The sequence below is a fragment of the Lagopus muta genome, chromosome 1 (assembly GCF_023343835.1).
Source record: "Lagopus muta isolate bLagMut1 chromosome 1, bLagMut1 primary, whole genome shotgun sequence".
Classification (NCBI taxonomy): domain Eukaryota; kingdom Metazoa; phylum Chordata; class Aves; order Galliformes; family Phasianidae; genus Lagopus; species Lagopus muta.
This window is the reverse complement of record NC_064433.1, coordinates 132,074,485-132,097,552: the sequence shown is the minus strand read 5'-3', so window position 1 is coordinate 132,097,552 and position 23,068 is coordinate 132,074,485. Positions and strand designations below refer to the sequence as shown.

At 42.7% G+C, this 23,068-nt stretch overlaps 1 protein-coding gene across 2 annotated transcripts in view; it reads right to left on the bottom strand.

The window, feature by feature from the left end:
• RPL31 (ribosomal protein L31) overlaps window positions 1–23,068 on the bottom strand; it is a 288,373-nt gene that overhangs the window by 181,075 nt on the left and 84,230 nt on the right. The gene's annotated exons all lie outside the window — the stretch shown is intronic.

Sequence of the window (23,068 nt, the reverse complement as noted above, 5' to 3'; positions counted from 1 at the left end):
TGGATAATCTTTGAACTCCTTTTCAACCCAGACCATTCTGTGACTCTGTGATAAAACAAAACAAAACAAAAAAACAGCTTTAAAATAATTTTGTCTCATCAGACTGTAGACAGACGAACTGAAGAAAAGGAAAATCTATCAAAAGAAATTTGGAGAGTAAAGCTGCTGATTTCAGTTTTTATGCTGTGGCAATAGATAAAAGTACTGATGCTACGGATACTACTCAACTTGCCATTTTCATTAGAGGTATTCATAATGAACACAGTATCGCTGAAGAAATTGTTTCTTTGGTGCCATTAAAAGACACAACTAAATCTCTTGATTTGTATGAAGCAGTAAAAATTACATGAAAGCAATTTTCTTAAACCTTGTCAACATATCTGCTGGCACCCAGGTGACAGTGATAAAAAAGAGGGACTTATAAAATTAATAGTTGATACAATTGCCACTGGCAACTCACATATGACACAATATCATTGCATTGTGCATCAAGAAAAATTATATGCAAAATCTTTAACAATAATCAATGTCATGCAAACTGTCATCAAATCTGTGAATTTCATAATGACCAATGGACCAAATCATTGCCAGATCCAGGAGTTTCTTAGAAGTATGGCTGCTAGTTATGGGGACATCATTTACTTTCCTGAAGGAAGGTGGCTAAGTCAGGGTAAAATGCTAAGCAGATTTTATGATTTGTGAAATAAAACCAAGTCATTTATGGAAGCAAAAAGAAAATTTGCGCCAGAACATGAAGACTAAAAATGTCTCACAAGTGTCTCATTTAAATGAGTTGAACATGTGTCTGCAAGGTGAAAAGTAAGTTGTCTATGCTATGTTTCAAACCATAACTCCACGTGAAATGAAACTTGAATTATGGCAAGCTCAAGTGATGGCAAATAATTGTATGCATTTTGATGTGTCGGCTGAACACAGTCCTGTGAACAGCAAAAAATATGCAGCTGTGCTTCCTGTTGTGATAAAGGACTTTGAGAATAGGTTGATAGATTTCTGAAAAAATCATCTTTTTTTTGGTATATTTGCAAATCCATTTTCAGTTGACATAAATACATTACCTGCACAATTTCTAATCGAAGGTGTAGAATTGCAATCAGACTTTCAACTCAAAGAATAATTTGATTGGGTTTCTTTACTAGACTTTTAAAAGATCTACTTTACCAGAGAGAAATATCTCTCACCTCACAGTCATGCCTCCTTCATGTCATCTCTTCTTGGTGGTACACACATTTGTGAACAAAAGTTTTCAGAGCTGAATCAGAGGAAGAGTAAAATTTCACCAAAAATCTCCGACGAACACCTTGGGAACTCACTAAGAATTGCAACAACTGCCATCAAACCAGACGTTGATGCATTAGTTTCACAAAAACAAAGTCAAATGTCTCATTGGTTTTATGGTTTTGTTGCTCCTTGTTTTTTATGTTTTAATTAAAAATATATTAAAAATAAATTTTGTTACTTATATACATAAACTATATGATGTATTTCATATGTGACCCAAATGCGATATGGCATTTGGTCTTCACTCAGTGAGACCAGGCAAGTCAAAATGCTGGATGCTCATGGATGTTTTAAGTTGAAAACCAAGCACTCAGATAAAACCAAGAAAATGTTTTCATCCCCTGATTTACGAGTGAAAAAATAATGTGGAAGGATGAAATCTACAAGTTCTAAGACAATCAGGATATTATTTTTTTATTGACCATAAACAATCAATTTGATCTGGCAGATAGGAACATTACATATTCGTTTAATAAACTATTTAGCTGCTTAACGTGCTCTGGCAAATTTGTTTTCTCCCACATGTGCAGAGCACTGAAGTCAGTATCACTGAAATAATTGAAATAATAAAAATGCTCATGTCACGTATTTTAATCCATTCAAGTTATAAACAAGAAAGAAGCATCATCTAATAAATAAGAGATGTTTTGCCTGATGTTTCAAAATCAAGTAACTTAAAAATTGAAGGTCTGAATCAGTGTTTGTAAACAGTAACTCCACTGATAAATCCGAGTAGATTTTGTTTACTTCCTCGTCTTGCAAAAATGAATATACAATTATATTAATTATTGTGCGTGGGCTTTTGTGTGGGGACATATTTTAGAAGGAAAAATTCAAAACAAACTACAGACGAGGATTAGCTATTCTCTGCTTATGTCTGGAATCATAATTAAAAACAACTGCTTATGTCACTTGGATTTAAATCAGTTCAACCTGTAGATACACACCACTTGATTCTATAACTTCAAGTCTTGCTGTCCATTGCTCACCTTCTGCAGAACTACTACCTCTATCAGGTGAATTATTTCACCCTTCAAGGGATCACAGGCTGTCCTGGCCAGGACAAGGCATCGGTATCCATTATCCTGAGCAGACAGACAGACAGCCTTCTTAGGCTGTACAGAGGTCTGCTGCACTGCTGCAATGACCACAGCTTACCTAATGCGGCTGCCCATGCCAATAGGCTGATATCATCTCTGGGTTCAGGTTTTCCACATGGCTCATAAATTATACAAAGCCGGCCAAAAAGAAGTTGAACAAGCCCAAGGAGGTTGGTGTACGGAAGAGAAATGAGAAATCTTAGCTCTATATTTCCATCCTTGCCTTTGTGGATTTGTTAATGACTCTGTTCACCATTGGACCACTGTGTTTGTCGGACGTTTCCTGCAACTGACGTATCAGGTAGGAATTCCAAGCTGCTACGGATTTCTTAGCTGCTGAATCTGAATTTCTGAAAGGGGTTTTCCAAGGGGGGAAGTCCAATACACATGAAAAAAAAGAGAAATAAAAAAGAAAGAAGATAAAGATGGAAAAGCTTGGCACCAAACTAAAATAATATGAAACAAGAAATCACAGTAAGGTTAAAAAAAAAAAAAAAAAAAAGCCTAAAAAACCAACAAGTGTTTGGTTGCACAATCAGAGGAGAAAATGTGTAAAGATCCCATATGTTCTTGACTTAGTGTTGCAACAGTAACGTAACCAAGCATATTTATACCAAGAGACATAAACTAAATTAGCAACAGGAGAAAGAGTCAGAAAGCCAGAAGGTGAATTTTGTCACTGGTGACTCTCAGATAGGAATGCCTGGACAAGAGTGGAGGGGACTCCACTAAGGCTGTGCCTGAAGGGATTGTGCTTGTGGGAGCTCAGGCCCAGAGCAATGCACTTCCTTTTCCCTCCCCATCATATGACCCTCACCATGAATAAGGTGGAAGTTGCAACCCAGCTCAAGGTGGAAATTCCCAATGTTGTGTTCCCATCATGTCTTCTTGGAAAATGAAAGGTCAAAAATAGTTGGGTTTTTAGGAGGCAGCAGAAAAGCATTTTAAGTGCCTTGGTCAGTAACAGAAATAAGGTCGTACAGGTTTCTGGAAATGATTTGCAGTGTACTTAGGCACACAGAAATTGTAATATATGTTGCTCTTTTACTGTGAAAAAAACCCCACTATCTCCATAATGCGATTTGTGAGGTCTGTACAAAGAGAGGATGAAGGCATTTCAGTCTCAGAAACGTTCTCAGATCTGTGTTTTGGCTTGCAGTATTTGAGCTGCAATGCCTATTTCGAGGCAGTGATATGCACACAGTGTGTCAAATGTAAGAATGCGCTAAAGCTCTTCCTTCTCAGCGGGCCGAGTTCTTGCTGTCAGGTTTGCATTAATGACCCACTGACCTACTTTCCTGATTCACCTGGCAGAACTCCGCAGCCACGCAAGCCCAGATTGGTTTTGTTTAGATTTTGTGACAGAAATCATTGGAAGAATGACACTGCAGATAAAAATGAAAAGTGCTCTGCTTTTTGGTATTGCAAGTGAGTTTTTTGTTTAACCGTGTAAATATTATCCATCATGATGGACTTGCCTGCTTCTTTTTTTAAGGCTCTGTGTTTTATAAGGCTTTCTTCTCTCTCCCTCATATTAAAAAGAAAAATGAGCTGTGTACGTGGATCCAGTGATACTGAACCAGCGCGGCTTCTTTGCTGCTGCAGACCAGGAGCAAAGGGAAGAGGCAGACATAATGGATCCGTGAGAAAAATGCATCTTCTGCCTGTCTTAAATCATCTACTTTACAGAGAAGCTTAAATTGCTAGAAATAAAAAAAACTCCTTGGCAGCTCAATAACTGCATGTAAAACAAATCATATTTTTCAGTGAATTGTAAATGTCACTGTCTCAAATAACATTTATGCTTTCATAGAAATAGGAACTTAATTTTCCCCAGCTATATTATTACCTCACACTTGTGAATCAGATCACCTACACTGAAACAGAGCGAGCCAGTGACTCAGAACCATGGCACATGTAAAGATCGAGCGCACTGAGCTGAACGCAGATGGGAGGCTCCGTTGAGCCACCAGATAGAGCCCGATCTGCTACAATCCTGCTAAAAATGGGCACCAAATGCTTGTTGTCAGAAGTGACTGGCAGCCCGTGTCCGAGCTGAAAGGAGGTTGTTTTTTGCCTATTCATTCAGCGGCTACATGGTGACAGCATGAGAGAGAGGGAGGGCTGTGACGGGCTGTCACGTGGCGAGCTGACTGCTGTCTCAGCCTCACTGTCCTTTTGGAAACTTGAGTAGTTTAAAAAAATGAATCACTGCTATTGAAATGTCTTAAATAATGCAAATTATTTAATATTTTGGTCTTTCTGTTATGCTTTCTTCAATTTGTTACTTAGAATCACGGAATAACTCCTGTTGGAAAGGGCCCATAAGGATCATCAAGTCCAGCTCCTGGATCATAGAATCATAAAATCATTAGGGATAGAAAAGGCCACTAAGATCATCTGGTCCAACCACCAACACATGCATGTGAGTGTTCTAGACCATGTACCTCAGTGCCACATATACATCATCCCTGAATACCTACATGGACAGTGGCTCCACCATCCCTGGGCAGCCTGGGCCAGTGCCTCACTGCTCTTTCAGAGAAGGAACTTTTCCTAATATCCAACCTGGACTTCCTCTGGTGCAACTTGAAGTAACTTCCTCCCTGCTGTTATCTGAGAGGCCAATCCCCACCTTGCCACAACCTCCTTTCAGATCACTGTAGACAGAGCAATAACATCTCCCCTGATTCTCCTCTATACTGAACAAACCCAGCTCCCTCAGGCACTCCCTATAAGACTTGTGCTCCAGAACCCTCACAGCTTAATTGCCCTTCTCTGGACACACTCCAGGGCCTCGATGTCTTTCTTGCAGTGGGGGTCCACAGGGACCACCCAAAAATCGGACCATGTGTCTGAGAGTAGTGTACGCATTGCCGTAGAGAGCTCATCTCTCTCATTATAAGATCAAATGATTAATGGTGAAAACATACATAGATAAAAATGGCTATCTACTTCAGTCCTGGTGAGTAAGGAGATGATAGCTGCATGTAAGATAGGCATTGCTTGAGTACAGTTTAATTTCTGCATGACTCATCTCTGCTTCAGAGCAAAGAGATGCTGCTGATGACAATGCCAATATTTTTTGTGCAGCTGTGTATTTGACTTAAAGCAAAGGAGCCCAGAGACCAACACAGATCCTCGGAAAATATGAGCTGCAAGTCTAGCTCGCTCAGAAATGTGTGTGAATGGTGACAGTGAATCCTGCATGCCAGCAGAACACCGAATGGCAGTGGTGTTTCAGAATTATACCTCAATGAAAGGTTTTCTGTTAGTTTAGGGGTTGTGGCATCTTGTCTGCGTTTTCATGAATTAGTGGTTTTCACTATGTGACAGAAACATTTTGATATATTAATGAAAGCAATTAAAAACATGTGTCACTGCCAGATTTCAAGCTGAAAAGAAAATGGTATTTCTCACAATGCATATTCCAACCATTCCAGCTCCGAGTGTATTCCATTTCATCCTAGCATCCCTCACTCACAAAAGAGAGATGAATCACAGGGCTTATTCCACATCCATTTGATTCAACCCCTGCAGATTGCATTGATTTTTGTAACAAAACAAACAGTCTCTTCACCAGTATGTTTTGCTTAAAAGATGTTTATATTGCCTTTGTTAGTCTTCAGAGCTATTGAGTTTGGAGCTATCTTTTAAGGCAAGTTTGTAGCAGTTTATTTTTATGTCCCTAGATTGAAGGCTATCTTGACATGGGACTGGCTGAAGTCATTTTTTCAAGGTGCTAATTTTCAGTAAAAGAATGTTAAGATATCACTGGAATTAACTCTTTCATAAAGCCCACAGTGCCCTTCAGCAACATGGAGATACTGAAGGTAGTCTGACTGATTTAGGTAATGGTGTAGCATCAGGCTCTGTGACCCCAGAAATGGTTGATGAGGAAAGATGTTGAATTGTTGGATGCAGGTGAGCTGACCCAGTTTGAGCATTTATCTCTCTTTAAATGTTCTGTGGCTTAACAAATAAATAAATAAATCACAGTCTAGTACAAATTTCAGGCATGATGAATTCTTTTTTGCAGTGTCTATTTATTCCATCTTTCTCAGTATTCATGACTTGCCTTCATGATCATTCTGATGGTAATGGTTTGTTTTCCAAACTAAACCAGTGATGGGCTATATCATTTTACACACAGTGGCATATGTGTTTGCAATTATTAGTTCATTAAAAAACAAAAACCAAACAAACAAAACAAAAACAAAAACAAAAACAAAAACAGAAAAGTCATTGAAGAGCAGCAAATTCAAGGGTTGCACCAGGTTTAAAGTGTGTTGATCTACAAACTGATATTGTTCATTGCAGGGGAGTTGGACCAGATGATCTTTAAGGGTTCCTTCCAACTCAAACATTTGTGTGATTCTATGATTCTGTGATATTTGGGAAGCAATGAATGCTGACTTCCATCTCACAGCCCATGAAGGGGCTGGAACCCGGCTCTCGCAGCCCTCATGTATCGCTGGGGCACTCAGCACATGACTGCCCAGCATGGCATTTTGCAGGAGCAAGCCCCTGGCCCTTTGCCTTTCCTTCCTGTCTCTTCTTTTGCATATTCAGCTAAAGAGCTATCTATAAATTTGACACTTTCATTTCCACTATGTCACCATGGATTATGAAAAGTAAGCCACCGTCCGCCCATTTAATGGAGTGCATCACTGCGAATAATCTCTTTGGAATGTAAATCAGTTTACTGTTACCTGGTTACTGCTGGTACATGCACGAAGCAGAGAGGAGATGGCTCTAGCACACTGTAAGTATAGCATGCAGTGGAATGTATATCAAACTCCCCTTCTCCTCACAGTTGTGCTCAGACCTACGCAGTGGGGTGACACATTTGTCTGCATGCACAGGAACATGACCGCCTGTATTTACAACATCACACTGATAAGAAATGTTCCCACAAACAGGCTTCAAATAGAGGTTGCCTATCACATCTATTACACCCAGTTTTCTTTCAGGAAAGCTGCTTGCAGAGCAGACAGGCTACAGGGGAGAAGGCCAGCCTGGGTCACACAGCTCCCATCTTAGCACCGAGTCTGGCTCCAATGTTCCAGAGCAGCTCACAGCAAACAGCCTCAGGGGCACAGCACACCCCCTCTCCTCCCTGTACATCACCTCCAAACTGGAGAGAGATGTGGCAGAAAGGAGTCAACCCCACACAGAATTCCAAGGAGCAGGTGTCAGGGGGCAGAGGAGAGAGTGAGAAGATAGACTAGAGCGAAAGTGTGTGACAAGCTCTACATGTGTTGGTGCCGTGATAAGATATACAGGTATAGTTGCCATACTGCAGGAAACACAGAGCAATTAAATCCTTCTGTGCTTAGGGTGGGTCCCTTTTCTGTCAGCAGAAGAGCAGTGTTGCATTTGGTGCACTTACTCTCCTGACAAGGATGCTGCCACTACAGTTTCAGGTCGATTGTCATTGAAGGATCCAGCATCTTTCAAATCAGTCTCTCTCTTACAGGCAGACTTTCTTCGTATACTCTGAGAAAAGCTGTGTCCTTGAACTTGAGCCATTTCTCTGGCAGTGCTCAATAGAAAACTACTGGATGGATTACAGTACAGATTTGCCTTGCTTTTGTCCCCACAAAGTGCTTAAGTTAGACATAAAGAGTGAGATAGGGATACAGGTGTCCAGTTTGCATAGTAAGGGCTTGTGACAAAACAAACACATGAATGCACACACATGCTTACCCCATGGCCACAGAGATACTGGCATGAGAAGATACTGAGCCTCTTAATGGATGTGTCAAAAAAAAAGAAAAAAAAAAAAAAAAAGAAATTTGTCTTTTAAAAGGTTGGCCATGTTGTAAAAATGGTATTCAACCACCCATACTACTGCCATGTTTGCTGCCAGAAACAAGGGGATTTCCCAGCAACAAACTGCACATGTTTACTGTATATTTCAGCACGGAACCACGCAAGTTTTACAGCCATCACCTGCACTACCTGATTGATTGGCACTGCTCATATCTGGGTGCATAGTGATAACACACGGGGTTGTTTTTAATGGCACCGAGCAAGCCCCCTGGTGACACTGAGCAAATTCCTTTCCTATTCTTGCAAGATGCTGCTTCAGAAGGCTGTTTATTCACCCTGTCCAAGCTGCTAGACAATCATTCCATACCTTATTGCACTCCTAGATGCAGTTCTCAGATCCTGCCTGGAGGGAGAAATCCCCACTACTAATGAGTCATGGAATCATTAAGATTGGAAGAACCACTAAGATCATCAGTACAACCATCAGCCCACCCCCACCATGCCCACTGACCACGTCCCTCAGTGCCACATCCACACGGTTCTTGAACACCTCCAGGGATGGTGACTGCACCACCTCCCTGGGCAGCCTGTGCCACTGCATCACTGCTATTCCTGAGAAGAAATATTTCTTAATATCAAATCTGAACCTTCCCTGGTACCACTTACAGCCATTCCCTTTCATTCTAGTAAAAGTCTTAGTGAGAAGGATGAGGAGGGGGCACAGGGTGAGAGTGTAAATATCCTTCTTTGGGGAAAATTCAAGGGCTGCCTCATCAGGAAATCTGTTGTGTCCTGATCTCTGCATAAGCATCCTTGACTGCTCATTTAGTGAGAGTTTGTTGGGTTAAGGAGTAATCTAAATTACAACTAACACACCTCTGGATATTTGCCAAAGTTTCTGAAAAGTGAAGTCCTACATTTATTCTTCATTATTATTTTTATTGTGAGTCTTTGTTTTGTGCCACTGAGTGATGACTGATTAGTGCAATTTTTTCCTCAAATGGGAAAATATTTTTCTCTCCCCCTTCCTCCAGGTTTTCAAATCGCCCCTTTCCCTGCCAACAATATCGCTCTGAAGTAGTTCTGATCCTACTGCCAGCATGACAGAATTTAGACACTTTTCAGAATTACACTTGACAACTCATTTAAGTAGCCTCTTGAGCCTTCAGAGGTACCTTCTGCATTATCTGTTGGCACATACACTTTTCCTACAATTGTATCCAAAGTTTGTGCATATTCCTTTCTTATGGTTCCTTTCCTTGAAATGTGTAAAGTTAAAAGAGGAAACATTCTTGACAGCTTATTGTGTAAATCCCTCTGACACAGTTTCCATATTTCTGTAGGAGATGAGAACTGATGGATACAAAGTAGGTCAAGAACTCCTAAGAGACACAGTGACTGCCTTTGATTTTTCTACCTTGAAGTTCAAAGAGCATGAGTAAGTTCATTGAAAGAAGACGAAATGAGTTATTTAAAGAAATAAGGATTACATTTTGCATGTTGTGCCCTGGGAACTTAAGAAAGAGCAGGTCATGAATCAGCCAGAAGCGTGCATGCACGTGCATGTGTCTGGATGCACTTTTCTGATATTGTTTGGAGACAACACTGTCATTAATTGATGACGAACTCTTTCTAGCACTGAAAGGTTTTCAATTTTAATAAAGAGTCCAATAAGAAGTTTGGTACTACATGCTACACCTATACGCTATTGCCTCCTATCAACCTGAGTAGAGCAACTGTTTCTTCAGGCAATTTACTTCAGCTGAAACCAAGTGGGCTAAAATTGAGAAAACTGAGAAGCCACCACCCCCTTCACCTTGTATGAACTAAAGGAAGTTGACTTTCAGGACTGGAGCTGTGTACTTGTATAGGAGCTGTATCCAGGAGCTACATGGCTTTGGGCTAAGGCATTGGTACCCAACCCAATTGTTATTTGCAGCACAGGCCTTGCCTATAATGTTGCAGTGTAGAGCTACTGCAGCAATGAAATGTTGAAGAACACTTCTGCGTGCTCTGGTGAGGAGTTACAGGGCCAGACCCTATGATCTTTAAGATCGTTTCCAACCTGAGCAATTCCATCAGGAAGAGTGACACTTCTCATGAGACAAATTAACTGGGGGACACTTAATTTGAGGGGCAGTAGGCTCAGCTGCCACATTGTATATGCATGGTAAGCCATGTGGTGAAGGAAGACCACACCACCTCATGACATTCCTAACCACATAGTGGCTGCATTTGACCCCAGTTAGCTGGCATTTAGTAGAGACGCATCAGAGAAAGGCTAATGAAACAGATGGAGGCAAAATGCAGAAGAGTAATGGAGACCTTATTCCAGAAATGCTAGTGCGGTCCATTTGAAAGCCATTACTTGGATTAATTCCTCCTATGAACAATGAAAGATGCTTTGATTAAAGCTACGCATGGCTGTATCACTGTTAGAGATGCTCCCTTTGTTTCATACCAGAGACAGAAAGTAAACCTGTGTGCTGATGTAGAGGTAACGTGAATAAAAATTGAGAGTAAATAGCTTCAATTTACCTTCACTCTATTTTATATTGTTACAGTGGGTTTTACAGCTAGATAGATTACCAAGGTGAAAATGGGAAAAGAAACAAACAGGAAAGAAATGCACATCTGCAACCAAAGATCTAGATTCACAACAAAGTCTCCTCAGAGGAGGAATCTCCAGAAAAAGATCCCTTCCTAGTGGTAGCCAGCCCTTAAATAGGGTCTAGGAGGGATGCAGCCAGGTTCCACCCCTTCTTGTCACACAGCTGAATTGCCTTCCCCTGTGCTCCCATGGCTGACTCAGTCCTTTCCTCAGGTGATCAATCAGTGGTTCAGGCCATGACTCAACAGTTCCCATATATATATATATATACTGTTAGACTCCAAGCATTACTGCTGCATGAAAAAAAAAGAAAAATAGGTTCTTTGTGCTCCACAGCACTGGAAAGGTGTGCCATAACATTGCAGTATTGCAGTATGCACCTCTCCATTCGCATTTTCCTGGCCCATTATGGCAGTGAGCGCAAGATAGGAATAATGAAAGGTTTATACAGGATGAAGAAGTGCTTTGTCTCCATCAGACATCACCTATGAGCTATGCCAGAACCTGCTGGAGAGCCTAAAACAGGGCAGCTAGGCTTTGCTGGTGACCAGAGAGCACAGTTTGTCCTGTGACAGCAGAAGTCCCAGAACTTACAGGCAGCCCTCATTAAGGCTGGAAGGCCACTGAGATCAGTCCAACCGGCAGCCCACCCCTACCATGCCCACTGACCACGTCCCTGCATGCCTCATCCACACATTTCTTAAACACCTCCAGGGATGGTGACTGCAACCTCCCTGGGCAGCCTGTGCCACTGCATCACCACTCTTTCTCAGAAAGAATTTTCCCTAATATCCAATCTGAAGCTCCCCTGGCACAACTTGAGGCTGTCCTATCACTGTTACCTGGCAGAACAGGCCAACTCCTCCCTCACCACATTCTCCTTTCAGGCAGTTGTAGAGAGCGATAAGTTGTCCCCTGACTCTCCTCCAGACTGAACAACTCCAGCTCCCTCAGCAGTTCTCTTTAATACTTGTGCTCTAGATCCTTCACAAGACTTATGAGGAGGAACTTGTAAGACTTAAATGGACAAAGTTATTTACAAACATTAAAGTACTGAACTTCATCGGAATATTGAAGTAGGTCCTAAGTCACCTAATAGGAATTAAGAGCAGTGTTGCTGTAGCTGTGATTGTCAGAGATGCAAGTAAGTCATAATAAATAATGTGGTCTTATTTCCTCCTAGATGGACTGATGTAGCTGAAAGAAAAGCCTAGATGAGCCCTTAAGAGCAGAAGACCTTCTCCTTCCCAGGTTCTGTTTCAGGCCTTGCTCACAGCCCAAAAGCTGGGCTGCTCCTCTCTTGTACAGCTTTTGTAAGGGAGGTCATCCCATCTGCCAGCAGCTCTCCTATGGCTCAGAGGGAGAAGTCAGACTTTGCAGCCTGTGATAAGTTGCTCATGAACCTCTCAGATTTTTTCCTGCTACACAGTGACTTCAGTCAACGTGAAGCGCAGTGCTCTTGCTTGAGAACATGTGAGCCTAATTGGCATTCTGTAAAACTCCTCACAATGCCTTTTATTTAAAGTGAATGTCAGAAAACACAAGGTCCCATTTTCTTTGTGAGAATTCCTCCAAAAAATACCACACCACAGGCTGTGCATCTGAGCATTTATTTCACACTTTCAAAAGCAGGGCTGCGCAATATGAGATTCAAGATGTTTACTTCCCTGAGCCTCTCCCTGGCCAAAAAGAATGCCTTAACCCAGGGGGTGGTCCAAACCTTGGCTCTGTGCACCTGCAGTCCAGATGTCTGCCCTGAGATTGCACTTGGCAGAACTTCCCAGGGCAAGGGATTGGCTGGATGCATGTGGGCATGGCAGGAGGCTTTGAACCTCCCCACCACCTCATCCCCATCATCCTCCTATGTCCCACCATGAAGCAGTGGAGCTACACCAGATGGAGTCAGCCCACAGGCTGGATGCAGCTTCCAGTTGGATCTGTTTGATTTCATGCTTGGAACTAATTAAGCTAATGATTGATTACTATATAGTGTTCTTTTGTTTTGTTTTGCTTTTTTTCTCTAATGCCATTTAGATGGCATTCTCCCAGGTAACAGCATCAGAACAAGAGGTAATTGCCTCAATTTATGCCAGGGAAAGTTGAGGTTGGTTATTAGGAAATTTTTCTTCTCAGAAGGAGTGGTGGTGAATTGGAACAGGCTGCCAAGGAAGGTAGTTGGTGGAGTCACTGTACCTGGAGGTGTTCAAGAACTGTGTGAATGTGGCACTGAGGCACATGGTCAGTTGGCATGGGGGAGGTGGGCTGGCTTTTAGAGTGGATGATCTGACAGGTCTTTTCCAGCCCTAATGATTCCATGATTAGATTAGCTGTGAGAAGCATTGCAACCTGATAGCTTCTGGGACCCTCACTTTGGGTTTGTGTCAGCCAAGTACTGAAGTCTTTGTTGGTCCCTCAAGACTCTTCCTATAGATGATGCAGAAAAATAGGCATCTCCAAAGGTGAGCTGTCTTTTCAGCCTCTGCCAGCTCTTATGCTTCTTCCTACTAATTATAAAGGGAAGAAAAGGGCCGCCAGCCTAGGATGGGACATTTTTATATTCAGATACCTAACTTCAGGTAGATGAATTTCTCACTCTTCTAAGCAGATTACCAAATTAACTAGAAGAATTCAGTAGCCCCTTTCTCCAAAAACTGTACCCTAAGAAGCTGGTAAGTAAGGAGGAGCCTCACTCAAAAATTCACTAGGTCTACTATGTCCTATATGTGCAAAAAATACCAACCACTAAATATGCCCTGTATGTGAATATATATATATATGTATATATGAAAGTCAATCTCTAGAATATGGTGGTTTTCTGGCCTATTTCTGGGGTAGCCTAATTTCTTGTGCTCAAGAGATCTCCTTTTGTAGGAAAGAGTAGCAAGTCTCCAGTGAGTTTCTCTCTTCTATCCATTCTTTAAAAAGGGAAGCAGCACCATCAGTGAGGATAGGGATGTAGTGGCCCACCTCTCACTGCTTTTCATCCTTTTCTAAGTAGCTAAAGGTCCTCTCCTAGCCACACCTGCTGCAGAGCCCCAAAACCCAGCCATGTCTGGCAGCTGAACCTTTGCCAAGGAGCTTCTCTCCAGTGACTTTGACAGAAAGAATGGAGACACCCTGCTGACTTTAGTATTTCGGATCTTTCAGATGGTGGACAGGCATTGGAATTCCGAGCCATGCCTGGTGCACAGTGAGGTTAATAGATTTTTATGGCCAGAGGGAACATCCTGACCACCTCATCCCCTCCAGCTAACACAGGCCAGCAATAGGAGCTGTAATGAAAGAACACAGCACACTCATAATGGCCCTGCCAATCAGATCTTCCTGCCAATCTCCACATTCCTTCACCCTCAATCGCTTTACTGGGGAGAGTTCAGAACCGCATGGTGTCTCAGCATGCAACTCGCATCCTATGCAAGACAAGAGGGATGCCTTTCACTTCAGGAGAAGAAGAGAAATAATCTGTGTATAGCTTCCTGTGAGATGATTTTTCCTTTCCTTTTCCTTTTCTTCCACATCAGAAAAAGCAAAAGGTGAGAGCAGCTAGATCAGCTTTCTCCTTATTGACAGCTGTTTGCAGCTGTGTGCTCTCTCCAGCGGAGTCAGGCTGAAGGGCAGGGTTTCAGCTCCTGTCCAACTGCAATGTAACTAATAGAAACTACTGGCCCTCTGACCCTTCAACTGGTGGTGTGTCCCCACTTCGCACAACTCCAGACCAGGACTCCCTCAGACAAATTCATATCTTTAAAAGTACCTAGAGTGTGGGGAGAGAGTACCCAGATAGATTTATTGATGTTTCTGCTCAGTCAGTGAGTGACTGAAGAGTCTTCAGACATTGTTGAAAATACTCCTTAGAGTTGGTCTCACATTAGTTAGGGATCATCTCCATTTACATCAGCTCACCAGCCAGCACAATCAGCAAATGATTAAACTCTAATGAGTAGGACGCTTGTGAGAGGGCTCCCTGCACATGTGCATGGGTTGCCTGGGCTTGAAACTAGCTGCATGGGGACTGCAGCTCCCCTCTTCTCTCCCAGCCATCACCTCACCCAGTAGATGAGGACATTTTTCACTGATACTACTCATCCTTACCAGTTGCTTTTTCACCAAGTCCTGTGGGATGTAAACACTGTCCCTCTGCTGAAAGCAGAGCACTGAAGAGGAGAAAGACTTGATGGTGTGTGCCGGGGTGCTGTGGCCAACTTGGCAGTCACTGCTCATCTATGCTATCTCTTCCCATCCTCTGATGCAGCAGCTCAAAGCAGTAGTGCTGATTCATGCATCACCCAGATAGTATTCTCCCACCCCCCTTTGAGTGCACAAGGCCCCTGATGAAGGCAGGAGAGAGACCCGCCTTCCTCACCTGAGCGGTCTGGAAAAAGATGAACTCTCCAGAGAGCAGCACAGTTGGTTGGATATTGGGAAAAATTTCTTCTCAGAAAGAGTGGTGGGGCAGTGGCACAGTGTGGATGTGGCACTGAGGGATGTGGTCAGTGGGCATGGTGGGGGTGGGCTGCTGGTTGGACTGGGTGATCTGAGAGGTCTTTTCCAGCCTTAATGATTCTGTGATTCTATGGTAAGTCAGTGGCTCAAAGCTGCCAACTTCAGTCCTGTACGGAAGCCTAATGAACAATTTACATTGAGCTATTTTTGTGTTTTAATGCTGACATAACTCATAAACCATAGGATGCTTGACTGGATGATTGGAAAAGGTTATAAGAGATAACAAAGTATTAAAAACTTTCATTTCTGCAACTCACCTCTTTGACATTAGACAAGCTTTTCTCCATGTGAACTATTTTCCTCTAAAATGTGGTGGCAGTCCCAGTACCTGTAGCACAGGGACAATCCTCCTGAGGCTGTCTGTTCATTTCCTTTGCCAAGGAGCACTGGTTGCTTAACTTGGTTTCAAAGACCTCCAGTGGGGTCTGCAAAATGTCTCATCACACAAATCTGCTCAGTGTTTCACTTTTCTTCCTGCTAGAAATCTTTCTCTTAATGCCTAACTTAAGTCATCTTAGTTGCAATTTGAACCCGTTATTTATTTTGCTTTCCACCAGGGAGAACAATTCTTTTCCTGCTCTGTCAACAGCATATTTGAGGAATACTATCACTCTCCCTTCCCCCATCCTTAATCTTCTTTTCTTTAAGGAAGGCAGCCCCAGTGCAGTCATTCCTCCTGGTAGGTTGTGATTTCCAGCCCTCTGATCCTTCCTGCAGCTCCCTTCCAGATCCACTGCAGCTGGTCCATATCTGTCCAGGATCACAGCACTGCAGACAGTGCTCCACTCAGGCATTATCTGTGCTGAAAGCACAGACATTTGTTCAGGATGCTGTATGAGTTTTCTGTTCTATCTATAGCAATTGTCAAAGGTAAAAGAGAATCTGCTCTTCTACAAAGAGCAATAAATTATGCCTTTGATTGGGATCCAAATAGGTTTTCTTGCTAAAATAACTGGGAGGGAGTGAAATCAATAGCCTTATTTTGAACGTGTTTAAGTTGACAGTACATCCTTAATCCAGAGCATGGTGCACTAGATACTCCTGTATAAACAGGCATTTGTTCAAACATACTGGCAGGACAAGCTCAGGAAGTGAGAATGAGAAGGTCTAATAGCAGGGAATGAGGTCCCACCTTTTCTCTGTGATCTTGGACAGACAGGAATCTTCAGTTTCAGTTTGTGTGACTCCCCAGATCATCCTTATTTTGGGGAACACTGCGATACAGTCTGTAGCATCAAGTATCAAACAAAATGGAACACCTAAGCAAGTGACTAATTTGGGAAGGGAAAGACAACTGTAGGATCAAGCTGTTCTGCCCCTACTTAAAGGGTACAGCCGTAAGAGTCAGCAGCAGCAGCACCACGGGTGCAGTGTTTCCACTGCCCAGTGTCCTGGTGCCTCTCTGCCACATGTGAATGTCACCTCTAGCAGAGATTTACTCAGCTTTATCTGACTGACAGCAGTGTTTTGCCTGGAATCTTTGAAGGCAGGCAGGCGAGGGGGCAAAGAGCACTAATAGAATTCTTCAATGTCATTTTAATAGGATCACTGTTTTGTGGTAGCTGTTTTTTCCCCTCTTTATCTTTCTCTGTCCTCTGCTAGGCTCTGTGTTAATGCCCTCTGGTGATACTGAATTCTTTCCAAGCTTCTCAAAATAAATAAATAAATAAATAAATAAAATCCCACCAGCATTAATTATTGTTCCAGGAACATATCTTGCCTTAAAGATGCAAGGTTTTCTCTGAAGCCATCTGTCTGGATTTTCTTCCCTTGGGACGGAGAGAACTGTTAGCGACTCAGTATGTCCAAAAGGCAACTTGCAGCCAGAGGAGATAATACGAGTGACCCAGTTGCCCTGTGAAGGGAAGTGCTGTCTCTGTGCAGTGTGTTCCATATGCTATCCATCCACCTTTCCCACTTAATGAGCTTCAGACTTCTTCATGCTGGTCAAGATAAATATAAAGCTTCCAAGCCCTGAAATCACCATAGTGAGGTTGCCATGGTAAAAAGAAAAAAAGTTCAGTCCATCACAGCTTAGGCTAAAACCTGATGCAGTGAGGCACCAGCTCTGCATTGAGACAGAAACATGTGTGTGATGTTCTCCAAATTATCATGATCTGGGCACAGTTTAGACTTTTTGAAAGTGTCCTATTCATTTTTCTAAAAAGATGCATTAGGATTCTGTCTTGAAGGAAGATGTTCTTATAGCAACGCTGCAAAACTGGAGGTTCCTAAGCCACCAGATCAAGTATTGCTACTGAGTTATGCCAGAAGCAGAAATCCCAAGTCCAGGACATTTGTCTTGATGTTTCATGACCTAACCTGCAAAAGAAAAGGCTATCTCATACAAAATCTAGATCCCAACTCTCCATTGCTGTTCCACTGTTGATAAGCAGGTGGTTTAATTACCTCCTGGAGCGATTACATGGCTGGGTTATTTAAGGTTTGAAAAGCTGTGCAGGGGCTCTGATAGCAGAATGTTATTCACCTGACAGGATGTACAGAGTGGGCACAGCAAGTTGGGACAAGCACTGCACGGCAGCCAGAGATTTCCTGGTCCGCTGTGCCCACCATGCAATACACACATGCCCTTGGAGAGCCCTTAGAAAAGGGAATTTTATAATGTATCTGCAGCATCCCATACAGGCAGGGCTCTGAGGGAGAGGGCAGGCTGCCCACTAGCCTGTCTATTGTGAGAAACTTCACTTACTGCCTTTAACATAGCTGTTTTGTTCTGTTCTGAGTGACTCCGCACCTTGCAAGCTTGGTCTCCCCAGACAGGGGATCTTGAAATCTCATAGAACAGTTCTACAGCTTTGCAAAACACGGCTTCAGATCCTGATGCTTCAGAGATCACACACAGCCAGCTTGAATGTAAGGAGAGATGTCTTCCTGAAAGGAGATTGTGGTGAGGTGTGGGTCAGCCTCTTCTCCAAGGTAACAGTGATAGGATGAGAGCAAACCACCTTAAGTTGTGCCATGGGAGGTTAAGGTTGAATATCAGGAACAATTTCTTTCCCAAAAAGAGTGGTGAGGCACTAGCACAGGCTGCCCAGGGAGGTGTTAAAGGAGCACGTGGATGAGACATAGATGGATATGGCCAGTGGGTGTGGTGGGCTGGCAGTTGGACTGGATAACCTGAGAGGTCTTTTCCAATGAATCTGCGATTCTATGATTTTATGTCTACCCTGACACATTTCTTGTTAGTGGATATACTTGATGATGTTCTAGGCAGCTCCTCTTTGGCCATTTCTCAGTGTGTTCGTGTAGAGCCCTGCTTTGCTTTGGAAACTATTTGGATACCACTATTCTTTTCATCATACCTGCTTTTGATCATTAAAAAATAGGGGCAATCTGAATTCTTTCTTCTTTCATAAAACAAATTGCAAAGCAACACAGTCCTGCACAAATGCATCTTCAGGAAGAAAGAGGAAAGAGAACCTATGAAGATGAGTTGGATCACCCTTTGTAGCAGGGAGGTAAGTCAAGAGCTGTGTAAAGATTATCGCATTAGGACTAAGATCCCTCCTATTTTGCTCAGAACATGGTAGCCACTGAAAAGCTTCTGAACTGGTTACGCTTCATGGTGAAGTAAGGATAGGCAGCAGCAGATACAGTTGCTTTAAATCTAAGAAACATAGCAGTCACAATCCAGAAATAAAGAAGGAATTGTTTACCCCTTTCCAGGGATCGGGGCTCACCAGACAGCCTGCAAACAACAATCTCAAATAGAGATGCTTCCCTTGCGGCTGCCAGCCCTTACATGAGGTTAGGGAGGTGTCCACCCCTTCTGGTCGCACAGATGAATTGCTTCCACCTGTGCCCCACCTGTGCTGGCTACAACTCTTCACCAGGTGCTCAATCACTGGTTCAGACTGTGACCTAACATTTCCCATACAGGAGAACATCACAGAGATCTTCGTATGATCACCTCACGCACAGAGGCTCTGGCTTAGGCAGGCTGGGCCCACTCCTCAGCCTCTGCTGGTTTTGGAGCCAAGTTCTTGCTGAGGAATGATTTAGAAGTGACTTTTTTTTTTTTTTTTTTTTTTGTGTGTGGACAAGATGCCTGGATCCATACAGATGGGAAATGGGAAGTGTGTACGGCCAGCTGTTCACAACCAACATGATGACAGATGCATCCTTCCTGAAAAAGAGTCTTGTGAAATTAATGCTATAGATGCCATGTTCATATGCAGTATAACAGAGTCAAGTCAATAGTTAAAGCTTGCAGAAACCCATGGGAGAGATTCACATGTGCCCACAGGGAGACATACTTGACATACAGCTGGTGTATCTGTTTCTTAACAGACTTCAGACTGCACACAGCATCTCAAGTACTGCCACTGATACTTCACTGAAACCAGCACTGTGTCTAAAAGCACACAGACCATAGTAAGGAAGCAAGTTTATTTCTGTGGAGAACACTGCCATCTTGTGCACAACTGCAGTTACTTCGTGCCTGGCACGCTTTTGAGAGGTGACGCTGTGGAGCTGCTCATCCCTCCCGTTTTCTGAAAATTCAAAAATACCTGAAGCACACTTTGAGCCCTTCAGTAGGACTCCCTAAGTAGGATGAGCTTGTTCCAGTCCTCAAACAATAAGACCTGAGCTTCTTTCTGAGCTAGCAAACATTTCGTCTCTAACTTGCTTTCTCTATTAGCACATCACCGTCTAAACACAGAGAACAGCAACCTGGGTGTTCTCCCATGGGGGTACTTGAAAGATCCGGCATCCATACCCATTGTCTCATCAGGAGAGGTTGTAAGGCCTGGGTCACCCTGCAGGATCTGGTTACTATTCATTCCCCAGCCCCATTACATCTGCTACTTAGACATAATCAGAAGTTTGGGGTAGCGACCAGCCAGGAAATTCAACTCCAAGTTTTGCACGTTCTCTTGTGTTTTCATCCCAACAAACTCTGCAACCTTTTACAATAAGCACTTCCTTGCAAAAGGAAGTTGCAAAATAAGCACTTCCTTGCCCATGCCTTAGTGTCATAGCAGAAATCAACTTTCAATAGGGACTACTGCTGACTTTCTCCTGCTCTCATTGCCTGAGCCCAGGAACAACAATGCTACAGAAAGCAGCTGTCACCTTGAAGGCTCTGAATATCACTGCTTTCAGCTTTTTGTAACAAACATCCTCATATGAGCAAGCAATTGATGAGGTCTCCCAACTCCCACGTGGTCTGTATGATTTTGCAGATGGATAAACTGCGATGTAGTTGGTTCTGCTGCCTTCCTTGTTGATGGCAGTATTCCCAATGGGTATGAGTGGGATCAGGATCATAGAATCATTAAAGTTGGAAAGGACCACAACTAGCCCAACCATCAACTCATTGCCACATGCCATAGCAAGAGGCAGTGTCGCTTTACAAGTAGGCAGCAGCTGTCTGGAAAATCTTGCTCTCATTGGCAGCTGTTGTGACTTTTGCCTCCACAAGCTGGAGCCTCATAAATAATGTTGTGCTTAAGCTGTTCAATGTACTGGAAGAAATGTGGCTTCTTATAGTAGATATATCAATCCAGAGGCTTACAAATATTGATTGTAAAGATTACATTCAGCTCATTAATTGTCTGTTAACACCTATTACATGGGATTGTTCCACTTTAAGTTATGTCATTCCTTGATCACTTAACACGTTAAGTGTGAAATGGAAATGACCTCAGAACTACTTGATGTTTCTCCTGCCATTTCTTATCAGACCTCAATTCCATCAGTCAGCTCTGTAAATTAAAATTAATCTGCTGAAGGCCTGCAAAAAATGGTGCCATGTCAGGAAATGAAAGATTGAACACATTACATAAAAACAAGTTGGAACGCTCATCAATCTCCCACACAAGTCTAGAGAGACTCTTACTGCTTGGATTTTCTTCTCAACGGTTCTCATCTGAAGCTCAAAACTCTTCCAAGGGAGGGAGTGAATCCTCTCCTGGCATCACAAAAGCCTCCTGCAAGTAGACCAAAGATATTCAGTACTTTTTCTAATTCTGTGACGAGATAAGCGCATCAATGAAGTACTTTATGCCTCTCGCACTCCTTTGATGACTGAATTAGCTAAATGAAATTGAAATGAAGAGTGATTTAAAATGGGCTGCAATGAGGAATGAGTTTAACTGGATACATGCTGCATTCCCAACAATTGACAGGGAATAGATTAGGTTTAGCAATGCAGTGGTTTTAAAGGATGTGACTGGCATATAGAGAAGGGAAAGCGGTCCCCTTTGATCTTAGCAACAGTAGTGTTCCTTTAGACATGATCTAATCCCAATAAATATGCAGAAAAAGATTCATATTACGGTGCTTTTTTTTTTTTTTTCCCCCCTTACAAAACAAGTTAGTCCAAGATAAGTTACTGTGGTTTGCATTAGAAATGTTAATTCATATTGCTACACAGACTCTGAAAAGTAGAACTTTCTGGATTTTGAGAGAATAGTGATAAACTATTGTGAAATTGAACTTGCAGTACAGGAACAAAAATACAGCTGAAGTTTGATGAAAATCACCTCCTAAAATCCAGCTTCTGAGAACACTTGTGTCCAAGCACAGGTACCCTGGCCATGGTAGGTCTAAGAACCTGGAGAACTGGCTTTTCCCCTTCATTACCATGCTTGTACACAACACAGGGCTCTGTGTGTACAAAGCACATGGAAATTGTTACCCTCCAGGTTTGGCAGGATTTGATGAGTGCAGATCATCCCTGCAAGCAGATCCAGGTAGAGGAAGATCAGAGTGGAGACTTAGCTGGATCAGGGCAGCCTGCCATCAACTTAATCTGCCTGCATATAAAACCCGTGTAAGCAGCAGACTTAAGACCCACACTGTGAAGGCTGCACTCCTTATGACTACAGGTTTACTCACATTTCACACACATAGAAAGAACTCGAGTGACTGTCCACTAATGGTAAATCATCCGCATCTCTCTATGGCCCATGGTTACTTTTCTTCCCACCTCAGGCACTGCTGCTGTGTGGGATGAGTCAGCGATGCTCTCATAGCACTGCATAGAACAGGATCTTCTATGAAACTCAGCAGGCTTTACAAGATCAGTGCCTTTGACTCTCCAGAGCCTCAGTGCACAGTAGAGATCACTGATCTGACACTAATTGTTGCCAGGCTGCAAAAATATCAGAAGTGCATTTAGTGACAGCGCCCCAAATCTTTGCAAATGAGCATTCGGTTTCCCCAGTTATTTTCCCACATTACGTTGCCTCATTCTGCTATGGATATTAATGGCTGGTTTGGTTTGCTATTTAGCAACTGGCTTCCTTTTAAATGAAAGCTCATTCCCCTTACCTGAATGCTTCCGTAGTTTCTGCTGTGCTGAAAGGTTAAACAGAGCTCATTATCCATCTCCACCGGAGATCTAATTTCTACAAAAGGCCTTGATCAGGACAATACAATTGGCAAGAAAGAGATCAGGATTACAAAGAACTGTTTTCACACTTAGCCAAATACCAGGAAGCACAGAGACCATTAAAAATGATGCTCTGCATGAGTGTCAGTAGCTCAGCAGAACCTTCAACCTCTTTTGGTTTTCTGTTATTGTCCCATCTACCCCATTAAAGATGATATTCTCTAATGGCACCCCACATGTCAACTCATCAAGCATCTCAGAGTACAGGATGTACAAGAATACAGAGTAAAAAATGGTACAAGTCATAGGCACATAGCAATTTCCTATGGTCTGGTCATCAGATGCATTTTGTCCTTCAGCTACCCAATGATCAGCAGTAGCAGGTGCATTCTCGTGCATGTCCAAACTGCTTTGTGCAGG